Raw genomic sequence first — 12,016 nt, forward strand, 5'->3', positions numbered from 1 at the left:
CAATAAATTTGTGAAATTAGAACCGCAGAGCAAAAGTATTAGTTACGTCTTAAAGGAACGTTTTAACGTGAATACAATTCACCGTTGCGCTGCGCAAAGCAGATTTGTATTTTTTGTTTGGTTTAATATTGTTTATAATTTTCATAGCACCATTATTCCTAAACGAAGTATAGAAAGCAAAATTATATTTATGTAATATGTTAAGTTAATCAAGCGAAACAATGACTTGTCAGTGAACATTATTTGCCTAGTCCTGTTAAGGAATTGTGTTAACCATTGTTAGGCAATGCCACAGTCGTTGAGATTGTTTTCCAAATAGCGTTATTTATAACATGCCGAAAAGTTTAAAGGGGTCATGTTGGCAATACTTATTTGTCCGGAAAATAACTTTGTAAAGCACGGATTGATATTGAAATTATTTGACAGAAGTCATCATCATGATCAGGCGGCGTATACAAAAGCAAGGTCTTAAGGCTCATGTTCAAAGTTTAAATTCAAGTCACAGGTCAAATTGTGGAAATTAGTCCATAAAACTTCATGTGGAGCATTATGAGTTGTTGAGTAACTGATCACCTTAATACGACAGATTGCTGCGGAAAATTGCCACGTTCAAAGGTCACAATTCAAGATCAAAGGTCAACTATATGCATTTTAAAATAACTTAACCTAAGTTGTATGCATCTTCAGGTTGAATAGTGCGCGCACCCGGTTCTTAGGTTAAAGGTCAAGGTCACAACATAATATCAACGGTCAAAGCTCAAAGTAATTGAAAAAGTACTGAACACTGTGTATAGTGCATATTAGTTAAGCATGGATGTATTTTCAAATAATTAGGCAAAAGTGATTACGATTATGCATGATGCGTCACGCTCAAAAACCAGATCCGTTGGTCCAATGCCAACATCACGATTTGAGGGCAGATGTAGTTTGTTTTTTTTCCAAATAACTTACAAAAATGACTTTGTATAACGAAACGCAAAGTCAAGGTCAATTTAAAAAGCGAAAGTAAACAATTATATTAATAATAATTCAAATAAGTTTAGACTTGTAGAATCTTTTAATGAACAAAATAAATTGATGCGCGCATCGTTGTGACAATGACACTCTTTTTTATGGTTGATTTAGCTATTCGATTAATATTTTAGCACACATGTTTCAATGTCCATAGTTGCGTTAGATACACATGCATGCCACATTGAGTCTTGGTTATAAAGATCGCATGAAATTACATGATTGTTTAACATGACCTTCTCGTGACTTAAATAAATACCTTTCCAATTGAAATAATACATATTTATGTGTTACTTATTTCGGTAATAGTCAACGAATTTAAGAACGTATAACAAGGGAATGTATTGGTTTCGCTGCGATCTGCAAACGAAAAATGTAATAACGACGTAAGCAAAACGATAGTTAATTGTATTCCGGTTGTTTACCAGTTTTATCTAGAAAACAATGAAGTAACGATGCTATATAAATGCGTAATCTTCTTAATCGATACGTTTATGTGTACAGAAACTTATCATGTCAATTTCAAATGAAAATGAACTTTGCAATGGTTTTACAGTAATTCATGTAATAAAAACTATGGCTTTATATTCGTTCTCAACTTATCAACACAAAAAATAAATATATAATCGGATAAAAAATATTTTCTGACATATTTGCTAAATATTGTGAGTAAGCAGGATGAACACACACACAATCACGCAAATACGCACACGCTAATACTTTGAGCATGTTTCATGCTTATTTGACAAATTACCACTTCAAGTTTATTTATATGAACAGTGATCATGTTTATACATAAGAAGTTTAAAGTTTCCGCGTGCGTTTTTTATCAAATGTAATTGAAGATCTTGATGTTCTTACGATTGCGGCAGCTATTGTTTGCGAAATAAACATATTGTCGACGAATAACTGAACAATGGACGATTGACGCAGAAAAAAGGACGAACAAAGAGAGCATAACATGAGAATGATTGGTATCGTTAGTAAACATACACAGACTCATCAGGCACAAATGAGCAGTGTCTCTTAAAAACTAGATCAGGAAATTAATTAAACAGAACGTGATTGGAGATGCACTGTTTGAAATAACGCACTCTTACGTTATATTTTTTCGAGATCATTAAAACTCAAATGAACTTGATTTGTACGCAGATACACTGTATATGCTGGGCTTTCTATATAATTCGTAGATAGGTATTGTATTGATTGCTTCCAATTATGAAACGATTTTAACATGGTTTTTCATTATCATACATTATTTAGATTGATACCATTAAGTACCGTCTTTGTATTGATACCCTATCAATATCATCTGTCGAGAAATTCTGTGTGTTATGTTTTAGTGTTAATGCTAATACACCAACAAGTTTCGGTCCCGTGTAAAACTACTTAAAAGCCATTTCCACAATCAAGTTCAAACGATGCATCTGTGTAAGCTAATCGGGTGAAGTATGGACAAGAAGTATGTTGCATTTAGTCATATATGTAGTGGGCTTGCCATTAGTAAAGTTATGCGCTTGTCTTTTGTCGTTTTCTCACACGTAAACATGTACTTACATATAACTGACAATTCTTCTTACTATACTAGTTGATTATGAGATAATGTATCATTTTTAATTTACTTTGAAAATTATACATATTAAAATAGATTTCAAATTATCTCTAAATGGAACATTGATAAATAAGCCAACTGAGTTTTAAAATGTGGTCATTTGTCAAAATTTGTGTTGTTTTAATTGTGTTGTAAGCTTAAGAATGAAATGTTGAAAACAACGCAATTAACTCACCAAAATACAGAGTACAACTCGGAAGGTAAAGAATGAAGAATATAAAAATGGAATAGAAGTGCGAACGCTGCTATTTTGTTTGCAACTTAACACTTTACAGAAATACGTATATAAAGATTCGTGTAGCCCTAACATGATTATGTCACTGAAAAATTATTAAAACTGTTTTCGGCAATACACAATTGCGCCCGGCTATGGACGATTGCAAGTGTCGTAGCCCTATTGGATATGCAGACGAAATGTTAGTTTCGCAGACGGAACATTTGGTTTCATAATACTTACTTGATAAATCCAGACAAAAGAGCATGATTCTGTATCCGGAATACGGCTGTAAGAGTAAACATGTTCCTGCAGTAGTCCTTCAACATTCGTAAGTAGACATGAACATTATATAACCACCTTGGTGCAAAAAGATACCATGTGACATGGAAATAAGAAGACTCATGGTACCTTTTTGCACAAATGGGGCGATATTTTAGTGATTTGAAGTACTTGCTGGTTATTTCTAAAATAGTTGAACAGTTTGTTCTCTGTATAAACATACTAACCGATAACCTCTGTTTGGTATAACAAAACAAGTTTTAACGCTCCCAAGCATATGCATGTTTCATTGAGATTACACACATTATAAAAATATTCCTTATAACGAGCTGAGATTGGTGTTATGCTTTGATACAAAAACTGCACTCCTTAATTTATCACGTTAATGATTAATGTACAAGGTCAATCATAATGGCCTAAACAGATCGTTGTCTTCACATATTTGAATACATTAATTAATTAGTTATTGAATGTTCCTGCTGTCAGTTTAAAATTAAAACATCATATGCACAATTTATAAGTATCTGTCAATAAAAGTTCATTAACGCTTCTTTTAGAATCCCTTACGATAAACAATACGCAAAATTAGCTGAGTATCGCATGTTTGAAAAGGATATGCTTGCTATCAGTGTATCATAAACCGTATCGTCTGAAGCAGCACACACACAAGTGGCCGTGATTATAAGCACACGTGGTTTGTGTTGCCAGGCGTATTATATTGAGTAATTATCACTTCTTCTGAGATACTTCCTATATTCTATAGATGGTGTTATTTGTTATTTTGATAATTAGATATAATATAGATACTTCTCATGCTGCTATTTTTGTTAGGTCAACGCCTAGTAAATATTAAAGAAGGAATATGGCGATGATCGTCAAGATTACATTCACATTAATAATTGCAAGTAACCAAGCGAGTTATGTCCGGGTATTTAAAAGACCACTATGAAACTATTTCAACTAACTTTTCGTACGTAAGATGAACACTTTGTTAACCAACATATATAATTTACTATAAGTGGTACCGTGATTTATTCTGATATACATACGTTGGTTGACAAGAGGTAGTGTGGTTTCTTCATATGTATATAGTGATGGCGTGTATGGTGGTCATAACAGCTGGAAGTAGATAACATGGCGATGTACCACTGCAACGCGTTGTGTTTTTAAAGTTTCAATAAAAATATTCAAACACACTTAGGTGTTCAATGCCAAAGATTGGTTAACATCTAAGTACGCTGCAACCTACCAATACTGTGGATTGTTTTTGTCGTTTCCTGTGAAGGTGCGATTTCAGTCAGCATCATATGCAAAGTGAGGTTACATGTATCGTTTGTGTAGCGGAAACTATTTCTCCTGTTGGTTAATAGGATATATATGTGTATTAATAAATGTTTCTGTCTGAAATGCAAAGCGCGGTTGACCAAATAGAAGATTTCAGGCTGATCGATCGTTAGAGCATCAATGTATTTGACGACTAGCTAGTCACGCACGTGCATAATATGTCCTATTGCAGAAGCGCAACAAAGTAACGAATTTTGGTTCTGACCAATGGACTTACCATATCTTAATACGTATTGACAACGCTGAAAATTGATATCAAATGCTTCCTTAATTTATAATAGTCATACGAACAATAAGTAGGGGCACAATTTTGTCATTGACAACTTATTAAGGCTACATTGCACTTTACCGGTACGCAGTTGTTAACCACTATTGACAAAGCTGGGGGTTGGGGGCGGTAGCCCCCGATACTAAGGAAATATATAGGATAAAATGGATTATAAGGTGTTAGGAGTGTTGCGTTAGGTGTTAGGCGTTAGGTGTTGTGTGAGGTGCTAGGTGTTGTTAGGTGTTAGGTTTTACGTACCGGTAAAGTGCAATTGCCCAACTGTTTATATAATGTGTTGAATACGTATAACTTTCATGCGCATTTACGAGTTATAGCACATTAAGCATTGTTTGCTCAACGGCATTGGTCGATAACATGTGATCGATATCACAGACTCGTTGGGATAAGTGCCACACTATTGAGAACACAACACAATAGTTCAAAACAAATAATATCAAAAAGATTACTATTAACTCAATAGTTTATGCTAAGAAAAATAAGCAAAATAAAGTATAACTATAGTGTGTTAAATATACATATTAATCGCAGCTAGTTAAAAAACGAGGGGGCCATTTAAATTGGTCAATATACAATCGGAATCATGAATAACGCCACACTGATTAACTAGTTGTCGAAGACCAGTCTTAACTGTGAAACACGCTGAGGTAATTGATCTTGAAAGTAACGAACACTCACTGTATTTTGTATTTCTTAGCCTAATGAAAATTAATTAAATTGAAATTTAAAGAAAAAAGTTATCCCTATCCTAAACGACCGTTCACTAAAAGATCAAGCTAGGGGAGTTCTAAAGAAAGCTGCCACTGTGGGGATCAAAATCGTTACCTCCCATTTTTTAGGAGGACACCATATCCACTACGCCACGGAAACCTGTTTGGAGCTAGTAATGCAAACAATTGCAATGTTGTTGTTTTTATCATTTTGGGGGGCAATATTATGGGCTTTATAATTTTATACGTTACTTCAACAACAGTCATTAACCCAGTATATATAAACAGTGTAAGTACGAATGTCTATAAAGTCTACAATATTTGTATAAATACAAACAAACCATAGCATATTATCATATCCAATTACAGCCGATTCTGTACCTCCCCAATATCAATGCTGTGGAGATTTGTTTAGCTCTAACGGGTGGTTTCTAATCAAACGAGTACGATAATAATTTTTAGCTCATCTATTTTTTGAAAAAAAATTATTATGAGCCATTGTAATCACCTTGGCGTCGGCGTCGGTGTCGGCGTCGGCGTCCGGTTAAGTTTTGCGTTTAGGTACACTTTTCTCATAAAGTATCAATGCTATTGCATTCAAACTTGGTACACTTACTCACTATCATGAGGGGACTGGGCAGGCAAAGTTAGATAATTCTGGCTTGCATTTTGACAGAATTATGTGCCCTTTTTATACTTAGAAAATTGAAAAAAGTTTTGTGTTTAGGTCCATTTGATTCATTAAGTATCAAAGCTATTGCTTTCATACGTGCATCACTTACTTACTATCGTAAGGGGACTGTGCAGGCAAAGTAATGTAACCCTGACTGGCATTTTGACGGAATTATATGCCCTTTTTACACTTAGAAAATTGAAAATTTGGTTAAGTTTTGTGTTTAGGTCCACTTTTTTCCTAAAGTTTCAAAGCCATTGCTTTCATACTTGCAACACTCACTTACTATCGTAAGTAGACTGTGCAGGCAAAGTTATGTAACTCTGACTGGCATTTTGACAGAATTATGTGCCCTTTTTATACTTAGAAAATTGAAAATTTGGTGAAGTTTTGTGTTTAGGTCCACTTTTTTCCTAAAGTATCAAAGCCATTGCTTTCGACGGAATTATGGGCCCTTTATACTTGAAAAATTGGTTAAGTTTTGTGTTTTGGTCCACTTTACCCCTAAAGTATCATAGATATTGCTTTCATACTTGGAACACTCGCAAACTATCATAAGGGGACAGTAAAGGACAAGTTGCATTACTCTGGTTGTCATTTTAAGGAATAATGGCCCTTTTTTACTTAGTAACTTTGAATATAAGGTTACATTTTGTGTTTAGATCCACTTTACTTCTAAAGTATCAAGGCTACTGCTTTTAAACTTTAAATACTTTCATGCTATCATGAGGGTACTGTACCTGGCAAGTTGAATTTTACCTTGACCTTTGAATGACCTTGACTCTCAAGGTCAAATGATTAAATTTTGCTAAAATTGCCATAACTATTTATGATTAGATTCGCTTAAAACTTTGACAAAACAACTCTTAACTGAAAATACCACAATTGACTTTGTCCAAATCATCCCCCACTCCCCCCCGAATCCCCCCGAATCCCCCCTCAATACTCCCCAGTATAATTTTTTAATTAAAGATCATCTAATAAATGACCACCACACCCTCACACTATACCCCCCACCCCCACCCAAAGAAATAATTTTTTTGCCCCCCTGTAGGGCATATAGCAGTTGAACTGTCCGTCAGTGTCAGTCAGTCTGTCTGTCCGTCCGAAAAAAACTTCCTTCAACATTGGCCATAACTTTTTCACTTTTTAAGATAGCAACTTGATATTTGGCATGCATGTGTATCCCATGGAGCTGCACATTTTGAGTGGTGAAAGGTCAAGGTCATCCTTCAAGGTCAAATGTCAAATTTATGGTGTCTGTCCGTCCGAAAACTTTAACATTGGCCATAACTTTTTCAATATTGAAGATAGCAACTTGATATTTGGCATGCATGTGTATCTCATAGAGCTGAACATTTTGAGTGGTGAAAGGCGAAGGTGAAGGTCATCCTTCAAGGACAAATGTCATATATATGGCGTCTGTCCGTCCGAAAACTTTAACATCGGCTATAACTTTTTAATTATTGAAGCAACTTGATATTTGGCATGCATGTGTATCTCATGAAGCTGCACATTTTGAGTGGTGGAAGTTCAAGGTCAAGGTCATCCTTCAAGTTCAAAAAATAAAATTCAAAGCGGCGTTCTCATGAAGCTGCACATTTTGAGTGGTGGAAGTTCAAGGTCATTCTTCAAGGTCAAGGTCATCCTTCAAGGTCAAAGGTAAAAAAGAAATAAAAATTTTCAAAGCGGCATTATCATGAAGCTGCACATTTTGTGTGGTGGAAGTTCAAGGTCAAGGTCATTCTTCAAGGTCAAGGTCATCCTTCAAGGTCAAAGGTCAAAAATATATATTCAAAGCGGCGTTATCATGAAACTGCACATTTTGAGTGGTGTAGGTTCAAGGTCAAGGTCATCCTTCAAGGTCAAGGTCATCCTTCAAGGTCAAAGGTCAAACAAAATAAAAATAAAATCAAAGCGGCGTTATCATGAAGCTGCACATTTTGAATGGTGGAAGTTCAAGGTCAACCTTCAAGGTAAAAAAAAATAAATTTCAAAGCGGCGTTCTCATGAAGCTGCACATTTTGAGTGGTGGAAGTTCAAGGTCAAGGTCATCTTTCAAGTTCAAAAAATAAAATTCAAAGCGGCGTTTTCATGAAGCTGCACATTTTGAGTGGTGGAAGTTCAAGGTCACGGTCATTCTTCAATGTCAAGGTCATCCTTCACGGTCAAATAAAAAAAAATAATTCAAAGCGGCCTTATCATGAAGCTGCACATTTTGAGTGGTGGAAGTTCAAGGTCAAGGTCATCCTTCAAGGTCAAGGTCATCCTTTAAGGTCAAAGGTCAAAAAATAATATTTTAAAGCGGCCTTCTCATAAAGCTGTACATTTTGAGTGGTGGAAGTTCAAGGTCAAGGTCATCCTTCAAGGTCAAAGGTAAAAAAAAAAATTCAAAGCGGCGCAATAGGGGGCATCGTGTTTCTGACAAACACATCTCTTGTTTTTTTCAAACATGGTTTAAAAACACAAATATTTATTTTTATTATTTTATTTTTGAAATACCGTCCAACCATCCCACCCAAGAATCCCCCCCCCCTAAAAAAATTTTTTTTTTTTTGAATTTTTGGAAGATAATGTAAATTGTAAATGACCACACCCCCACTCTATACACCCCTCTCCACTCCACCCCTCCCTCCTTTGTGATTGAAATTGAGACAAGTCCCTACACCTTTAAAAAGAAAAATAGATGAGCGGTCTGCACCCGCAAGGCGGTGCTCTTGTTATTTTATGCTTTCCGGTGGTTTATAGAGAAATATCAGTGAATTAAAACTGATAATTTCACTGTTTTGAACAATGAAAATTATTAGTGAAAATTATCGATAATTTTCACTGTTTACTGTGAAATGACGTCATTTTTTGACGAAATGACGTCATTATCCCAGCGAAATTCTTTAGTTAAACTCTTTAACAATGTATATAAACTGTGAAAAAGGCATAAAATAAAAAGAAAATTTGTTGGATTCAGTAGAATATCGATTTTAATTCACTCGTGATCATAGAAAATAAATATTTTCACTCGTGGCTGCGCCACTCGTGAAAACACTATTTTCTTTGATCACTCGTGAATTAAAATCGATAATCCACCGAATCCAACACATATCCTCTATATAATCAAGAGAGCTAAAATGTGTACTAGTATTTCGAACTTACTATATAACTTGTTAAAAGCTGGGTTTCGGTAATAAACAGGTATCGTGTCACTGAGGGTTAACATATAACCCCAAATACATTTATACAACAAAACTATTTTTCGCAGACATGTTTACAGTTTAAGTTATTTTTAACCTTGTGGTTTTTCGTCATTTACGTTACTGCATGTATTTAGAGTCAACGTTAATCAGTATGATCAATGTGTATCCTCTTAAACTTGAGTTTTATGGCAATAAACCATCTGTTAACAAGTTATGAAACTAGAAAGGGCACGTATAATGACATTCATGAAACCACCCAATACATTGTTCAAGCTCTAATGAACCATTAAAAACTTATTAAGGTTTGTCCTTTAAAAATAAGCTGTAATTCGTGTTATTAAATAAATATTGAATCGTCGAGAGTAAGCAAAAACGCATACTAATCAATATTACAGTTACAAGTCCTCTGATAAAATTTGAAAAAATTCTCTACCTGACCGCCCTATTTATCCTGTCGCAAAAGCCAAGGGACTAAAATTATTGATTAATCCAAAACAAACGTGTAAAAAACGTGAGGTGTATGGATTTCCGTTCGGCTTTAATTCTTCGCCTACGCACCCAAAAACCGATCCAACACAATGAATGAAAAATAAATGTATGAAGTCGACGTTGTTTTTAGCTACGCTGTCTTGAAGCGTAACGTTATAAAAATTGAAATACAATTACAATTATATTATCAAAAATATTTTGAAAGCGTGATATATATGCATATGGTTTAAGAATGAAATGCCCCGAACTTTGATCGACAATGTACGGGTATTACATTTTATTGGTTTGATGCAACCGTTGCTTTATTGAAAGCGACCTCTACTAAAAAAATAGCGTGTAGTTATTATACATTGACATTGTTCTCTGATTGTTTGTGAGTTACTTTGGAATACATTGTCCATCAATCGTGGAAATCAATTCTGAAATTGAAGGATAAAAGTTTAAATCAGGTAAGATATGTGAAATACCTTTTTATCCTACAGCTAAATGATTTTATAGAACACAAAACGACCCATAGAGAAAAGATAAGGTTTTCTCCACGGATATTTTAAGATCAGGTTTATCTCACTGATATTTTTTGAAACATGTACATGGGGACTACTTTTTTGGCCTTCCACCCCTGATTGCGTGACTCAGGTAATTGGGTACGCAGATCTTTTACGAGTTTACGAATGTGTGTGTTTACGATGGGTTATTTAGAGGTTAATACACGGCTTAGCCGGGCCGGGCAGTGATAATCGGCCCGCAAAGAGCATAACAGCCCGAGGGCCGTTTGCGATCTGGGGCCGATTATCACTGCCCGGCCCGGCTCAGCCGTGCATTAACGTCTATAATACATATCTTACTTTAATACTAAATTATATATGGGCACAGGTTGTGAGTCATACTATCATACTATTTTGGTCCTCCACTAACATTTATGAAGAACCAGCTTTCCGTACTTGTATTTTCATTCAATTGATTACGCAATTTATGACGTATCTCATGTGACGTAAATTCAATGACGAAACTACCTGGACTCTGGGTTTTAGGACAACAATTCAGACGTGGAGGGTTTTTATTTAACAATTAAATATTTTACGGACAACAATTTTAAGCATCGAACGATTCCAAAATATTATGAATGTGAATAACAGTGTTAGGATATAAAACTGGAATGAAACTGGTGAGACTGCATTTTCGATTTCATTAAAATGTCGAATGTACTCGACTATCGCGATATTTTGTTGAACAATTGATGGATTAAATTTGAGAAAAAGTGTCAGTGAATTGTTTTTTTAACTTTTTGAAGGAAATCAATGTTGAATTAAAAGGGCAATTTCTTTGATAAATAAGTCGTTCTTTTGTCAGTCGATCAAAGAATGTCTATCTTATTCTACAATGAATTGCCTGCTTACATCAAGTGCTTTAAAATGGAAAAGATGATGGCGAAGATTTATACCACATTTATATAGCGCCCTTTTCATACTCGAGATGTTCGTTCAAAGGCGCTTATACAGTTTTTCCCTGATCACTGGGTCATACGTCGTCCGTTAACATCTTTGAAACATCGTTAACATCTAAAATGTGTCCAGAATTTTAACTCGTCATTGAATTAAATTAAACTTTACGAAAATAAGCATGGTTATTACACAACTTCGGTGAGTACAACAATAAAAGAAGAGTTGTTTATAGACTAAAATTAACAATATCGGCGGGAATAAATGCTGAATCATGCTTCACGTATGTGTCTACACATTTTGTAAATTTCAAAAGGGCAGCCATTTGTGTTTCTGGTATTTTACAGTTGTGAAACAGAATTGTAGTTATAACAAAACCGTCTGTGTTTTACTTGAGTGTGTAACATTTTGAACGCTGATTAAATTTGAATCGAGGCGTTTAGCGATATTTTGTCTCGTTACTCTTCTTTGCGTGAAAATCTTTAGGACTATTTCGAGTTCCGTTAAGGGGGAAAGATCGCTATTAATATAACTACGCACTTTGTGTTTTTGCTTTTATTTTATCAATTAAATACTACTATTTTGATTGCAGCATGCATAAATTATATAAAAAAATGTAGGATAAATAGAATACTATGTTAGTGTGATTGTATACTTAAATTTATTCCACTTATCTCATAAAGGCTTACAAGGCTCGGCAAGCCTCGCCATGTTAACCTTTCTTCACTCGTGGTATAAATTTAAGTATACAATCAAACTAACATA

This window comes from Dreissena polymorpha, chromosome 11 (assembly GCF_020536995.1).
Source record: "Dreissena polymorpha isolate Duluth1 chromosome 11, UMN_Dpol_1.0, whole genome shotgun sequence".
NCBI classification, from domain to species: domain Eukaryota; kingdom Metazoa; phylum Mollusca; class Bivalvia; order Myida; family Dreissenidae; genus Dreissena; species Dreissena polymorpha.